Source organism: Heloderma suspectum, chromosome 8, assembly GCF_057233095.1.
Source record: "Heloderma suspectum isolate Gila_16-S chromosome 8, 16-S_ref, whole genome shotgun sequence".
In the NCBI taxonomy this organism is placed as follows: domain Eukaryota; kingdom Metazoa; phylum Chordata; class Lepidosauria; order Squamata; family Helodermatidae; genus Heloderma; species Heloderma suspectum.
In genome coordinates this window covers 41,906,825-41,923,484 of record NC_139465.1, presented here as the reverse complement: position 1 = coordinate 41,923,484, position 16,660 = coordinate 41,906,825, and the positions used below count along the sequence as shown (strand labels likewise).

The following is a 16,660-nucleotide window of genomic DNA, read 5'->3' as shown; positions in this document are numbered from 1 at the left end:
AGAAAACCAGATCAAGCGTGTGTCCTTTTATATGCGTTGGGCCAATGACATGTTGGGACAGCCCCATGGTTGTCATGGCGGCCATGAAGTCCTGAGCCGCCCCGGATACAGCGGCCTCAGCATGGAAGTTGAGATCCCCCAGGACCATCATCCTGGGGGTCCTCAACACCAAGTCCGAGACCACCTCCGTCAGCTCAGGCAGGGAGGCTGATGGGCAGCGGGGTGGGCGGTACACCAACAGAATCCCTAATCTGTCCCGGGTACCCAACACAAGGTACAGACACTCAAGATCTGCACTCGAATGAGCAGGAAGCCTGGAGAGGGAGATGGAATTCCTATAGACCACGGCAACCCCCCCTCCCCGACCCTCAAGTCGGTGTTGGTGCTGCACTGAGTACCCAGGAGGGCACAGCTGGGAGAGAGTGACCCCTCCCAGTTCCCCCACCCAGGTCTCAGTAATACATACCAGGTCAGCCCCCTCATCCACAATCAAATCATGGATGAGGGAGGTCTTATTTTGGGCCGACCTGGCATTCAGCAGCAGCACCACCAGACCCGAGGGCAGACTGGTAAGGCTGCCAGGAACCATCAGGTTGGGGGAAGAACCAGAAGAGGGGACAGCTGTAAGGTGTCTAGCCCCTCTTCTCCTCAGCTGGCCTGTTAATCCCCCAACGCCATACCTCCCCCTGCCCGTGACCACAGTTATGGTGGCACCTCCCCCACCCCCTGAGTTGTCCAATAGTCCCCCCAGGCACATATTAAAATATTAAGATATAAAATATACAACAGTTTAAAAGAATATAAAAGAGATAAAAGAGAACAGCAGCTAAGAAGGAGCAGATAGTCCACGTTTGCCCCTTCCCCTGGTCTTTAAAGCTGCTGCCCTCTGCTGCTGCTGCTATTTGCTGCTGGTGTTGTGGCTGCTGGTGTCTCTGGAGAGGCAGGTGGGTAGATCTTGCGACTCCAAGTGTGACGCTAAGTGCGCACTTAGCGTCGCACTTGGCGCGACGCCGAGGCGCTGCCTCTGGCAGCCCCGCCTTAAGTACCTGTGGGCGGGGGCAGAAGCAGGCTCAGGCTCAGGATCCACCTGGTGCAGCTGCTGGCTGGTCCTCCTTCCCCAGGCTCCTTCCCGAGCAGCCTCTGGCAGCCCCGCCTTAAGTACCTGTGGGCGGGGGCAGAAGCAGGATCCACCTGGTGCAGCTGCTGGCTGGTCCTCCTTCCCCAGGCTCCTTGGATACAACCTTTTGCCAGCAAAGCCTGAGACCTAGGGCCCCATCTACATGAGCATTTTACTCTGGAGCAGCTGCGAGTTGAGGTCCCTCGGGGCAGTCACCACTTCGCAACCATCCGTGGTTTTTTCCCGGAAAATGGAGATTTCCAAGGAGGCATTTTGCTGCAATGTTTTTCGCTTGCCGCAAGCCATCCATCCCTTCTCCAAACCGACTTCGCATTTTGCAGTGGGCGTGTTGTGGGTGTGCGTAGTGCTTGCATCACTCTGTGACGCCCCTTTACTCCCCCCATCCCTTCGCAGCTACGCAGTTACAGAGGCACAGAGAGGCATTTTCATTTATTGAATCACACTTTTGCACATTTTTGCAGGTTCATATCTTCGTAATGGTTGCTTTTGGAATCAGTGCCCAAGGGCCGGGGGGGTCTTGGGGAAGGACCAATTTTGCTCCAGCCACCATTTTGGAGCGATGGGTAGGCATGTACCGCTCAAGCCTTGTGAGAGCGAACCATCGCGAGAGTCTCAGGCTGCGGAACTGACAAACAGATGGTGTGGAAATGAAGGCGCACAGAACATCCACTTTTTACCTAACGAGGGACAGACAGACACACCAGAACTCCTAAAATACAAAACAGCCACTGAAGTGTCACACCCCCATGCTCAAGGGACTGCAGATCTGCACATTAAAGTAGAATGGCAAAAAAAGAGGGCACAGTGGAGTCTGTTAGAGAAGCCTGCAGTAAATCACGAGTGTATCCCAGCAGAAGCTAATTTGAAGCTGAAATGCTGCACAGCTGCGACGGAGTGAAGGGTGAAAGCGGTGCCATGTAGACGGGTCCCTAGTTAGAGTAACCACTAAATTGTATGCTACACACATACTACACTTTTGCAGAGAGGGGGCTATTGAGTAGTCCCTCTCACTTTTTCCCAATCCCTAAAAGCAATTTAATGCAAACATTTTTGAAGCTCACAACTCCAAAATTAAGACTCACAGTTCAGGAGGTTTGCTCTATGGTGTGCCAGGTTTGCTTTGGTTCCCAGTATATGCTTCAACCCCCTTCATGGATCACTGCCTTGTTGTGGCAAAGGGGCTTGCGTAACTCAGTGAAGCCATAAGCTATGCCGTGCAGGGCCACCCAAGACAGACAGGTCATGGTGGAGAGTTCTGACAAAATGTGGTCCACTGGAGAAGGAAATGGCAATCCACTCCAGTATTCTTGCCAAGAAAACGCCATGGAATGTATCACAAGGCTAAAAGAGATGACGCCGGAAGATGAGCCCCTCAGGTCGGAAGGTGTCCAATATACTACTGGGGAAGAGCAGAGGGAATTTCCAAGTAGCGCCAGAAAGAGTGAAGCGGCTGGGCCAAAGCCGAAAGGACACTCAGCTGTGGATGTGTCTGGTGGTGAAAAGAAAGTCCAATGCTGTAAAGAACAATATTGTTTAGGAACCTGGAATGTAAGATCAATGAATCAAGGTAAGCTGGAGGTGGTCAAACATGAGATGGCAAGATTGAACATCGACATCTTGGGAATCAGCGAACTCAAATGGACAGGCATGGGCGAGTTTAATTCAGGTGACCATCATATCTACTACTGTGGGCAAGAATCCCCTAGAAGAAATGGAGTAGCACTCATAGTCAACAAAAGGGTGGGAAAAGCAGTACTGGGGTACAATCTCAAAAACAATACAATGATCTCAGTACGAATCCAAGGCAAACCATTCAACATCACATTAATTCAAGTCTATGCCCCAACCACTGAGGCCGAAGAAGCTAAGGTTGATCGGTTCTATGAAGACCTACAACACCTTCTAGAACTAACACCAACAAAAGATGTCCTCTTCATCATAGGGGATTGGAATGCTAAAGTAGGAAGTCAAGAAATCACCAGGATAACAGGCAAGCATGGCCTTGGTGAAGCTTCACAAAATGAAGCAGGACAAAGGCTAATAGAGTTTTGCCAAGAGAACACGCTGATCATAGCAAACACCTTTTTCCAACAGCACAAGAGGCGACTCTACACATGAACATCACCAGATGGTCAATATCAAAATCAGATTGATTATGTCCTTTGCAGCCAAAGATGGAGAAGCTCTATACAGTCAGTAAAAACAAGACCTGGAGCTGACTGTGGCTCAGATCATGAGCTTCTTGTTGCAAAATTTCAGCTTAAATTGAAGAACGTAGGGAAAGCCACTAAACCATTCAGGTAGGACCTAAATCATATCCCTTATGAATATACAGTGGAGGTGACGAATAGATTTAAGGGATTAGACCAGATAGACAGAGTGCCTGAGGAACTATGGACAGAGGTCCGTAACATTGTTCAGGAGGCAGCAACGAAATCCATCCCAAAGGAAAAGAAATGCAAGAAAGCCAAGTGGCTGTCTGAGGAGGCTTTACAAGTAGCTGAGGAAAGAAGGGAAGCGAAAAGCAAGGGAGAAAGGGGAAGATATACCCAACTGAATGCAGAGTTCCAGAGAATAGCAAGGAGAGACAAGAAGGCCTTCTTAAATGAACCATGCAAAGAAATCAAGGAAAACAATAGAATGGGAAAGACTAGAGATCTTTTCAAGAAAATTGGAGGTATCAAGGGAACATTTTGTGCAAAGACAGGCATGATAAAGGACAAAGAAGGCAGGGACCTAACAGAAGCAGATGAGATTAAGAAGAGGTGGAAAGAATACACAGAAGAACTATACAGGAAAGATCTTAATGTCCCTGATAGCCATGATAGTGCGCTCACTGAACTTCAGCCGGACATCCTAGAGAGTGAAGTCAAGTGGGCCTTAGGAAGCATTACTAACAACAGAGCTAGCGGAGATGACAGTATTCCAGCTAAGCTATTTAAGATCCTAAAAGATGATGCCGTTCAAGTGCTGCTCTCAATATGCCAACACATTTGGAACACTCAACAATGGCCACAAGACTGGAAAAGGTCAGTTTATATTCCAATTCTGAAGAAGGGCAATGCCAAAGAGTGTTCAAACTACCGTACAATTGCGCTCATTTCACATGCCAGCAAGGTGATGCTCAAAATCCTACAAGCTAGGCTTTAGCAGTATGTGAACAGAGAACTACCGGAAGTACAAGCTGGGTTTCGAAGAGGCAGAGGAACTAGAGATCAAATCACCAACATTTGCTGGATCATGGAGAAAGCAAGAGAATTCCAGAAAAACGTCTATTTCTGCTTCATTGACTATGCTAAAGCCTTTGATTGTGTGGATCACAACAAACTGTGGCAAATGCTTAAAGATATGGGAGGACCAGACCACCTTACCTGTCTCCTGAGAAACCTGTACGAGGGTCAAGAAGCAACAGTAAGAACCAGACATGGAACAACTGATTGGTTCCAAATTGGGAAAGGAGTACGACAAGGCTGCATATTGTCGCCCTGCTTATTTAACTTATATGCAGAGTACATCATGAGAAACACCGGGTTGGATGAACCACAGGTTGGAATTAAGATTGCCGGGAGAATTATCAACAACCTCAGATACACAGACGATACCACCCTAATGGCAGAAAGCGAAGACGATCTAAGGAGCCTCTTGTTGAGGGTGAAAGTGGAGAGTGCAAAAGCTGGTTTGAAACTCAACATTAAAAAAACTAAAATCATGGCATCTGGCCCCATCACTTCCTGGCATATAGAAGGGGAAGAAATGGAAGCAGTGACAGATTTTATTTTCTTGGGCTCCAAGATCACCGCAGATGGTGACTGTAGCCATGAAATTAAAAGATGCTTGCTCCTTGGGAGGAAAGCTATGGCAAACCTAGACAGCATAGTCAGAAGCAGAGACATCACCTTGCCGACAAAGGTTCGTATAATCAAAGCTATGGTTTTCCCAGCAGCAACGTATGGCTGTGAGAGCTGGACTATAAGGAAGGCTGGGCACTGAAGAATTTATGCTTTCGAACTGTGGTGCTGGAGAAGACTCTTACGAGTCCTCTGGACTGCAAGGAGGTCAAATCAGTCCATCCTAAAGGAAATCAACCCTGAGTGCTCATTGGAAGGACAGATACTGAAGCTGAAGCTCAAATATTTTGGCCAGCTAATGTGAAGAGAAAACTCTCTGGAAAAGACCCTGATACTGGGAAAGATTGAAGGCAAAAGGAGAAGGGGACGGCAGAGGATGAGAGGACTAGATAGCATCACCGATGCGATGAATATGAACTTGAGCACACTCCGGGAGAGAGCGAAGGACAGGAAGGCCTGGTGTGCTATGGTCCATGGGGTCACAAAGAGTCGGACACAACTGAACGACTGAACAACAACAACAACAACAATATGCTTCAACACATATCTTTTTTTTCCCTTGGCTTGAGAGAGAGAGAGAAAGAGAGAGAGAGAGACTTAGGGTGCAATCCTATGGGGATCGGTGGCCGCCTCTGAACTTGGAAGCGACTGCCTGTCCAATGCAGGGCAAGAGAAGCACGGAGGGGATCATCCCCTCTGCACTTCAGCTACCCTGCATTTGCAGCTAGACAGCCAATTTCGGCTGTCTAGCCACGGGACGGTGGACCGGGTGAAGTGGCTGCCAGACGACATGTAGGATGTGTTGTACTGGCATTTCCACCTTCCCCAACCCGGAATGCCCTGTTTTCGCTGCTCCATGCTCCTCTTCTGAGTGCACAGCACAAGGCCATTCCGAGCTGCCTCCAAGGCAGCGCGGGCGGGGCAGAACGTCGGTTCTCCGGGAAACCGACATATCCTATGGCTGTCTAGCTACTGACTAGAGGCCATAAGATTGCTCCCTTAATTCCTTTTTCTTTCTTTTTTCTGCATGCTCACGTTTAAATTGAACCGATGTAAAGAGGAAGGAGCAAAAAATTGCTTACACCTCCCACAACTTGCCATGTTGAAATGGCAGATTTTGCAGGGATCAGTAGCAGGGCCTTTTCCTCCTTATGAGGACTGGTACCAATGTAACTCGCTCCATCTGTCTCACTGGCATCCTTTCAACTATAAGCTTTGGCATGGAGGAAGCTACAGTAAAGTTTTACTTTCATGTAATTGGCTTTGCTGCCTAATGGAACTCGCATTCCTAGAAAAGCCAACCAAGGAGAATGACAGGTTTTTGGCTCCCTCCGCTAGGCTTCCTGTACCAGTTGATGCCTTCAAAGGCAAGGAAGGAAAACCAGAACTCAAGTTTGGATGGTGGCATAAAAGCACAAGATAGGTGACCATGATACAGCGCAAAATACACAAAAATTGGATAGAGCCATGTTGGCCTGTTGGAAAACAAAATCCAGAAGTAACAGCAGAGTCAATTGGCTTACTGCATTTGGATATTCTGCTGCAATACCCCAAAGGAATTAGGCACATTCTTTTATTGGACCAAATTCAGCAGAATGCATGGGAATGAAGTGGAAGAAAAGATGGCATCACTTTAGATTTCAGGTATAGGGTCACAATTTTTGAATGCTCTGCTGTGCAAAAACAAGAAGAAAACAATCCCGTAAAGCAACAGGCTGGGACAGACTCTCTCTCCCTGATGCGTGAGGGTTTTGTTTCTTATATTAATGCTCCACCTACAGCATGAAGTGGTGTACTCTGTTCTACCACCTTATGCAGGTCTAATACCACCCCCCAGCATGCATGGTGGGCCAAATGCCAGGGGGGATGGCCCCAATGGGCCCATCTGAAGGATGCCACTGTCCCATCAAAAAGGATATGGAGGCTGCAATCCTAGGGGATAGCTGGCCGCCTCCAAACTTGGAGGCAGCCGACTATCCAATGCAGGGCAGGGGACCTTCTCCTCCATGCTCCGGCCACCCTGAATTTGTGGCTAGATAGCCAATTTTGGCCATCTAACCAAGGAACATTGGAGAGTGGGGGGAGAGGCTGGATGGTACATAGGAAGCCTCACAACGGTGCTTCTGTGGTCTCCGCTCCCAGGAACGCCCCCTTTTTCTACTGCTCCGTGCTGCTCTTACAAGTGCGGAGCTGGGGACGAACCACATCGCCTATGAGGCGATGGGAGAGGGGAGACGGGAGAGGAAGCACGGAACTGAAAAATTCTATGGCTGCCTAGGTGCTGTCTAGTGGCCACAGGATTGCGACCTAAAAGAGATGGATGGATGGATGGATGGATGATGGATAGACAGACAGATGATGGTCCAGCACTGTGAAGGGATGTGTTGGGCCAGGTGGTTCTGGCTCAACACATCCCTTCTGATGCTTCTGGGTTGGCTCCACACATGCAGCACATTGGGGACAAGGCCCAGAGCCATTGGGAATAATAGCAGAAGATGGTGGTGGTTACAGCTGCTTCACAAAGCACTTCGCAGGATGAGGAATTACCACCCATCTTCATCACCTCCTGGTAAGCCGCAGGGAGACAACAGGACACCATGCTCTGTGGTCTCCCAAACATGACATCAGTGAAGTGGGGTGGAAAATATTCTGGAAATTTCTGCAATGCTTAATTTTTCCATGGAAAATTTTTCATTTCATAATTTCATTCGTAACAATGAATGGATGCCAACTGCAAATACAATCCTTAGGCAACCTTGGCAGTTTCAAAGCTGTAATTAATGTATTTCAGGTGATTATCCCTAGCAAGTATGTGAGAAAATACTTATATGTAATTGAAATTCATATATGCCTCACTGTGAAATGGAACTAGTAGGTAGTGACAGCGAAACCGAAGGTCTCCCAACAACCTCAGTGGAGGAGCGTTGAACTCTGCTGAAATAGATGAGTGGCTGTCAGCAAATCATGCACAGTTTTTTCAGATGCTAACATTTATTAGTGTGTCAACAGTTTTCAGTAGCCTTGGTTTTTTTCTTTAAATAATGTATGGGAGGTACATGCAATTGTATTTAATTTTTACAAGTATTCCAATAACATTTCTGCATAATATAATATTTAGTTCACATTAACTTTTAATTTTTTCCCTCAAATCAAACACTTATGGTGTATTGAGACAAAAAATTAAGGGGTACTTTTTTAGTTATGTTTATTAAATATAAGCAAATTACCCTAATTTGCATAGGAAATTAGCATGGGGCACTTTTTAAAGCTTTGTTGTTTATTAAGTACAAATAAAATAAACTTGCTAAGTTTGATGGCTCTCTAGGGCACCAGAAAATTTTCTAATGAAAACTGTTTTTTTCTGATGCAAATTACCCTAATTTGCACAGGGTAAAATTTCAAGAAAATGTTCCAAATGTTTGTTTGTTTTTCAAGAAAACCCATATCACTACCTGGCACTGAATCTGACTTCAGGATTCTTCCACCTCATTCTCAAATGCCACAGAGTAATAAAGAAGTTTTTGAGATCCCTAGAATTCTCTTCCAAAATGGATGTTAAATAAAAGGAGAGGAGAAGAGCTTTTGCTGAGGAAGAGTTCTGGGGAACTCGAAAGCTTGCTCCCTATTTTGTGATAATTTAGTTAGTCCTAATATAGGTATTACTCTACTGCTACAAGCCATTTTCCTAATACAATGCTTTTTAATGTAACTTCCCCTAATATATGCATTTTTGTATGCATTTTTTGATTGGAGAACTCCACTGCAAAATTCAGATAAGTGCAAATTCCAGATAACTGAATTTTGGCCCACAAAGTGGTCCAAAAATGTGAAATTAGATAAATTCACATTGAAATTGGCTTCAATGGTGGTGCTATTAAAATGCAAACTGAATGAATTTCTCCCCCGTCCCTCGCCTAAGGTAAGCCACTATCTCTCAGCCTCCCATCTGCAATAAGGAGGTAATTAATTTCAGCCCTATTTTACAAATTTGTTGCAAGGCAGCATTTCCCAAATTTTTGGTAGCTTTTATGAAAGGGGCTCAGCACATGGTCTGCACTCATAAAATCTGTAGCGTCTCTAAACCAAGAGTAGTAAATCTTTTTGGGCCATGGGCATGGTCTGAAGGCACATGAGGCAGCAACCTTGCGGAAGCTAAGCAGGTCTGGATTTGGTCCGTGCTTGGAGGGAAGACCACTGCGAACCACATGTAGCCACCTTGAGTTCCACAATGGAAGAAAGGTGGGATATAAATGTAATAAATAAATTAAATTTTGCCATTTGAGAAACTGTCCTGGGTATCACCACAAAATGGCTGCCATGGGATGTGTGTCAAAGGACAACTAGCCTGCCCAAAAGACTGAGTACAAGGCAAAGGTGGATCTGAGCCCCAACATACTAAACAACTCCTTTGAACCGAGAGTTTTCAGCTCCAGCAGAAATTCATTTCACAGTGATCCCAGCTGCTAGTAAAAACAAAACAAAAAAGGTGCCTTCTACCAACTTCAGTTGGTGGCCCGGCTACACCCCTACCTGGACGGGGATAACCTGGCTTCAGTAATTGATGCTCTGGTAAACTCCAAGTTAGATTACTACAATGCACTCTGCATGGGGCTGCCTTTGAAGATAGTTCAGAAGCTGCAGCTTGTGCAAAATGTGGTGGCCAGACTGATAACAAGGACAGGAAAGTCTGACCATATAACACCAATTCCGGCCTACTTGCACTGGCTGTCTGTATGTTTCCAAGTCCAATTCAAGGTTCTGGTTTTGACCTATAAAGCCTTACATGGCTCAGGACCACAGTGCCTGATGTAGCACCTCTCCCTGCAGGAAGCGACCCGTACACTACGCTCTGCATCCAAGGCCCTCCTCCAGGAGCCTCCTCCAAGGGAGGCTTCGAGGGCGGCAACAAGGGAGAGGGCCTTCTCAATGGTGGCCCCCCATTTATGGAATGAACTCCCTGACGAAGCCCACCTGGCGCCAACCTTGTCATCTTCTCAGCGCCAGGTTAAAACTGCCCTCTTCTCTCAGGCATTTGGTAGAATATAACAAGTCTTTTGATCAGCTCCTGGATGGTCTCAGACTGATGGTTTTAAATCGTTTTAGATATATGTTGTTGTTGTTGTGTGTGCTATCTGTTTTATGTCATTACAGGAATGGTTTTATACTTTATATAATGTATTTTAAGGGTTCTTAATTTGTGTGAACCGCCCAGAGAGCTTCAGCGATGGGGCAGTATAGAAACAGAATAAATGAAATGAAATTTAGAAAAAAAAGTGGATCAGTAGGGTACCTTGGTAGGTACCAAGAAAGGTGACTAGGGCACACCGGTGCCCATGGGTTCCATGTTGCCTATCTCTGCTCTACTCAAAGGCTCTCCAGTTAGTTACAGGGCTAGAAAAGACCTCAAGACCCTGGAGAACCATTCAAAATAGACAGTACTGGGGAAAATAGACGAATGATCTGACAGCATAAAGCCACACCCTATATTCCTATTTTCACTGTTAGGCTCATCTTACAGCTTGTTAATCGTTCTCACAATTTTCCTTTAGTGACGGGATTATCCCCCATGGACACTAAAGGTGCTACCTCAATCAATCACCACCGGACTGGACCCCCTATGTGGTGGCTTAACTTGTTCCTATGCAGATCTGGCCATCTAAAAAGTCATGAACAAGAATGTTTCCAGAAATGTGCAAAATGCCTTTCCCTTATCACCATGACTAAAGCACCCACACATCTGCTACAAAGCCACAGTACGTCCCGGTCCAAAGGTTTAGCTCCCAATGAGGAACGCATTCCAGCACCTTTCTTACTGCAAATTAAGCCTCAATTGGAGGTATTATTGCTGAATTACAGAGAAGGGCAGAAAAATCCACCCTTGCTTCTAAAGAGCTACAAGGGGAAAAAAGATACAATGGCCCCGTTTCACCACAGCTTCAATTATCCTAAGATAAAGCTCTTAAAAATGCACAAAATTGCAGTAGTGATTATATCAAGATGTTAAAAGTAGCCAGAGCGGAGACAGTGCGCCTCGGGAGAATTAACTGGCAAATGCGGCACGGTGTACCCTGCACAGCTCTCAATTAATAGCACCACCGTTGGAACCAAAAACTTACACACAGAGACAAACACCACAACTCCAGTCCTGACAGGCTTTTCCAGGCTTTTCCAGGAAACCCTGGAAAACGGTAACATTTCACAGGCCCACTTGACCTGGAATTGAGCATTTATGTATTAATACCTCCTTCATTCTGAAAGAAGCTCTGTTTGAATGGTTGGAATCCAGCTGCTGTGAGGTGCCTAGCTGTCCTGGCAATGCATTTTTATCACATGCCTCCAAAACTGTACTACAGGGAGGGAGAGGGAGTGTATACAACTCAGTTCTTCCCCAACCTCGTGTCCTCCAGATGTGTTGGACTACAACTCCCAGCATCCCCCAACCACTGATGGGGAAGGCAGATGTGATACGTGTAATGAGTTACTTCCAAGAACCTGACTCCCATATGATCTCCATTCTATACCTGTCTGTTTGCTTCCAGCAGCAAATGATGCCAAGATTGTCAGGACAGACAGCTGAAGGGGCGTGGAGGGAGGTTCTGCCTTTTGCTAGAGCTCCACATTCACCCCAAGGGCCTTCCCCACCCAGAAGCCTTTGCATGGAAGTAGTTTGTTTCTATAATGAAAACTGGAAGATTAGGGGGACTTGTTCTAATCAACAGTCATGAGAGCTAAGCTGACTTGGTTTTTCTTTTCAAACTACCACAGCGCCAAAAGCCTTTCCATGGAGCTCTGTGTGCGCGTATGTGTGTGCGTGTGTGTGTACACACGCACGCACACACAAACACATACACGTGGGATGCTGCATGCTTCAATGCTTCGGTATATAGAGAAAGCAAGCATATCAGAGAAAAGGCAAGGGCCTTTTCCCTAATGCACTGGTTTCCACAGGCAGGGAGTTTTTGACCTGGGAGAACATTCAATCATGTACACACACACACACCAACTGCATTCTGAAGTGGTTCATTCTCAAGAGGACTGACATGTACATAAGAAGAGCCCTGCTGGATCAGACCAAGGCTCCATCCAGTCCAGCATTCTGTTCACACAATGGCCAACCAGCTATCGACCAGAAACCCATAAGCAGGACATGAGCGCAACAGCACCCTCCCACCCATGTTCCCCAGTAACTGGTGTACATAGGCTCACTGCCTCTGGTACTGGAGGTAGCACATAGCCTTCAAAATTAGTAGCCATCGATAGCCTTTTCCTCCAGGAATTTGTCTAACCCCCTTTTAAAGCCATCCAAATTGGCGGCCATCATTACATGCTGTGGTAGCAAATTCCATAGTTTAACTATGTGCTGTGTGAAGAAGGACTTGATCTGTCATGAATCTCCCACCAATCAGCTTCATGGAGTGACCCTGGATTGTAGTATCTTGAGAGAGGTTGAGAAATGTCTCCCTATGGCCTATTCACATTCTCCACACTGTGCATAATTTTGTAAACCTCTATCATGTCTCCCCTTACCCTCCTTTTTTCCAAGCTAAAAATCCCAGCTGTTGTAACCTTCCCTCATAGGGGAGATGCTCCAGCCCCTTGATGATTTTAGTTGCTTTTTTCCTGCACTTTTTCCAGCTCTACAGTATCTTTTTTTAGGTGTGGTGACCAGAACTGTACACAGTATTCCAAGTTTGGTCACACCATAGATTTGTATAAGGGCAGTATGGTACTGGCAGCTTTAATCTCAATTCCTTTTCTAATTATGCCTAACACATTGTTTGCCTTTTTTACAGTGACCGCACACTGGGTTGACATCTTCACGGAGCTGTTCCACCACAACCTCAAGATCTCTTTCTTAGTCAGTCACCACAAGCTCAGATCCCATCAGGTTATATTTGAAGCTGGGATTTTTTTGCCCCAATGTGCATCACATCGTCATCATCTACATTTCTATACCGCCCAATAGCCAGAGCTCTCTGGGCGGTTTACAAAGATGAAGCATGTTACATGCGTTTACACTGAACCGCATTGGCCATTTAGATTCTCCCGGTTTGGAGAGATCCTTTTGGAGCTCCTCACAATCCCTTTTTGTTTTAACCGCCCTAAATAATTTGGTGTCATCGGCAAACTTGGCCACTTCACTGCCCACTCCTAATGCCACCTTTACATTGCTACTGAGCGCTAACCACTAGATCTTGTTTTCTGCAGCTATAATTCTATTTTTATTTTTTATTCGTTACATACTGCTTAATATAATAAAATCTCATGCACTCATAAAAACATAAGAACAGCCATGCTGGATCAGACCAACAGCCTAGTTAGTCCACCATCCTCTTTCCCCACAGTGGCCAGCCAGGTGCCTGAAGGAAGCCCACAAGTAGGACATGAGTGCAATAGCACCTCCTTCCTTGTCTCCCCCAGCGACTGGTATTAGGAGGGACACTGCCTCTGGTCCTGGAGGTAGGATATAGCCATCATGACTAGTAGCCATTCATAGCCGTATCCTTCATGAATTTGTCTAATCCCCTTGTCAAGCCATCTAAATTGGTGGCCGTCACTACATCTTGTGGAAGTGCATTGCAGAGTCTAACTATGCACTGTCAATCTGAGAACGCACCATTCCCTATTTACTCTGAGATCTCTTAGCACTGGCAAAGGGAAAAGGATGTAACAAAGCTTGCCAACATTTGAAAGCTAGAAATAGGTACACAACGGGGGGTGGGGGATGGAAGAGAGGAGCTGAAAAGGGAGGAGGAGAAAAAGTGTAGCACTGTCTAAATTTTTTTAAACATGGGAGAAATGTTTGGAAATGCACAACAACAATATGGTAATTGTGCTAAAAATACAGGGAAGGTTGGTAGGGAAATGGAACAGTAAGTTACTGTGGACCAGCTGTCGGGGGGGGGGGGGAAGAGTAGAAAACTAATGTTATCTTCTCAAAACAGATTCCTACACGATCGTTTGGGAGGAGAGCAATCAAATAATCAGCTACGTATTAGTAGTAATTACATAGCACAACCTTGGGATTCAGAATTGATTGTTACTTGTCGTTTCGTTGTGCACTGAATGATATATTTCACTGCGGCGCTACATAGATCCTCACACTTGTTTTTCTTTTATTTGTGAGGTTTATTTTTAGTCTAGCAGCATTTACACTTATTCTACCCCAAGTCACAAGATGAGAAGCAGTATTTTTTTAATTTATCCAACCTCACAGTCAGTTCAGCCTGGACTACTAACCCCATTTCATTGTATGATTGACTGTAAAAAAAACTTCCTGACTGTAAGAGCAATACGACAATGGAACCAATTACCTGGGGAGGTGGTGGGCTCTCCCACACTGGAGGCCTTCAAGATGAGGCTGGACAGCCATTTGTCAGGGATGCTCTGACTTGGATTCCTGCATTGAGCAGGGGGTTGGACTCGATGGCCTTGTAGGCCCCTTCCAACCCTACTATTCTATGATTCTATGATTGGGAAAAAATGGCCTCACTTATGCCATCCAGTAATTTTTTTGGCTGCAGTGGGATTACAACCCAGGATCCAAGCCCAAGACTCTTTCCACGGGACCACCCAGCTGGCAATCTAAAGGAACATGCAGATTTTGTTATGTATCCATTTAATGGATACACGTAAACATAGATTAACTAGAGGAAGTTCATTAAACATCCTTTGCGCAGTTATGGAGTTAATTGCTGATCATTCCAGGATTTAGTCATCAACAGCAAAGAGGCTGGCGCTGCAAATCCAAATATGGCATGAAGTGATTCAAGCAGGTGCAAAAAACAGTGTTTGTAGTATTTAAAACTACCACCATGTTTCAGGAGCACGTGTAAGTTGTTCTATGATAAATACCTGCTCAATATTCAGAGGAGGTCATATACCAATCTTTGAAAGAACCTTTCATAGAGGCTCAAAGAATATAAAGGCAGCAGTGCTGAATCATCAGATCAAAGACCTATCTAGTCCAGGATTCTGTTCTCACAGTGGCCAACCAGATGACTATGGGAAACCCACAAACAGGACATGAGTGCAACAACACCCTCCCATCCATGTTCCCCAGCAACTGGTATAGTGATACAAACTGCCTCCGATACTGGAGGTAATATATAGCCATCAGGGCCAGTAGCCATTGGTAGCCTTATCCTGCATGAATTTGTCTAATCCCCTTTTAAAGCTGTCCATGTTGGTGGCCATCACTTTATCTTGTGGTACCAAATTGAATAGTTTAATTATGTGCTGTGTGAAGAAGGACTTCCTTTTATTTGTCCTGAATCTCCCATCATTCACCATCAGGGGATGACTGCCTGTTCGCTTTCTCCACACCATGCATAATTTTATACGTATCTACCATGCCGCCCCTTACTCACTTTTTTGCTAAGCTAAAAAGTCCCAAACATTGTAACCTTTCTTCAGAGGGGAGTTGCTCCAGCCCTTTGATCATTTTTGGCTGCCCTTTTCTGCCCTTTTTCCAACTCTACAATCTCTATTTTGAGGTGTGGAGACCAGAATAACACACAGTATTCCAAGTGTGGTTGCACCATAGATTTGTATAAAACAGGGTTGTCCTACTGCCTCCACTTTGGGGGATGAAAGCTTTGGAATAATTGGTGTAACAACAAAATGTCCTGTACCTAAATTCCAGTACTAGCACTCTAAGCATTATTCCCATGGAAGAAGTTGACTTAGGGAGTAAACCTATGGCCACTAGTCAGCGGCTAGATGGCCATAGGATATGTGGGTTTCCAAGAATCGACCTCAGAGCCCGTGCTCCATGGTCGGTTCCTGGAGAACTGATCTTCCCCAACTTCCGCGCTGTCTCACAGGCAGCGTGGAACAGCCCCATGTTCCGCATGAGCAGCCAAAACAGGGAGATCCGAGGCAGGAAAGGTGGAAATGCCAGTACAACGCTTCCTATGTGTCGTCCAGCTGCCTCCTCCCCCGCTCTGCCTTCATGTGGCTAGATAGCTGAAATCAGCTGTCTAGCTGCAAATGCAGGGCAGGAGAAGCACGAGGGAAATGATCCCCTCTGTGCTTCTCCTGCCCTGCATTGGATAGGCAGTCGCTTCTGAGTTCGGAGGTGGCTGCCTATCCCCATAGGATTGTGCCCTTAATATATAAAAGACCTCATTTCCCACCCCTTGGTAATGTCAAAAGTGGGGTTACCCATTGTCAGGGTTGCCCTTATGACCTGGACCCCCCTGAGCAACTCCTTAAGGATCTCTTGCCTCCTTAAGAGCCCCCCTTCCTTCTTTTACCATCCACTTTCCAATAATGTGGGGTTTAGGCTATAGACGTGGGCTGACTGGCACTTCAGACACTGAGTTTAACCACAACAGTTTACTGGTAAATTAAAGCAAACTAGTCACAACTAAAAGTATGTACACAATAGAGCCGAGTGATACAAAAGGCATTAAGAGAAAATAAAAGATGCAACATGCAAGTTCCTTTATCCTAGCTGTACTGAGACTTCTCCAGGCTGCTTCTTCCTGTTCCCTCTTCAGGCTCTGGTCTCCCCAACTCTGCTCTTAATGGTTCTCTCGCTCTCTTTATATATCCTCCTCCCTCAAAACCGAAAGTATGGTTTCAGACTTGAAGAAATGAAACTTAACTGGGGAAATGAAACTACTACTCTCAGGGTTACCACCTCCCAACAGAAAAACCCAGGCCTCTA

The 16,660-nt window shown here is 45.9% G+C and overlaps 1 protein-coding gene across 11 annotated transcripts in view; it reads right to left on the bottom strand.

Moving 5' to 3' along the window:
* CPNE2 (copine 2) overlaps positions 1 to 16,660 on the bottom strand; it is a 183,317-nt gene that overhangs the window by 118,685 nt on the left and 47,972 nt on the right. Inside the window, exon 1 of one of the 11 annotated variants that reach the window (XM_084812138.1) lies at positions 2,221 to 2,627. The exons of the other annotated variants lie outside the window; for them this stretch is intronic. The gene's annotated coding sequence lies outside the window, so the exon portion shown is untranslated. Of the gene's footprint in view, positions 1 to 2,220; positions 2,628 to 16,660 lie in introns of those variants that run through there. 11 annotated transcript variants of the gene reach the window in all.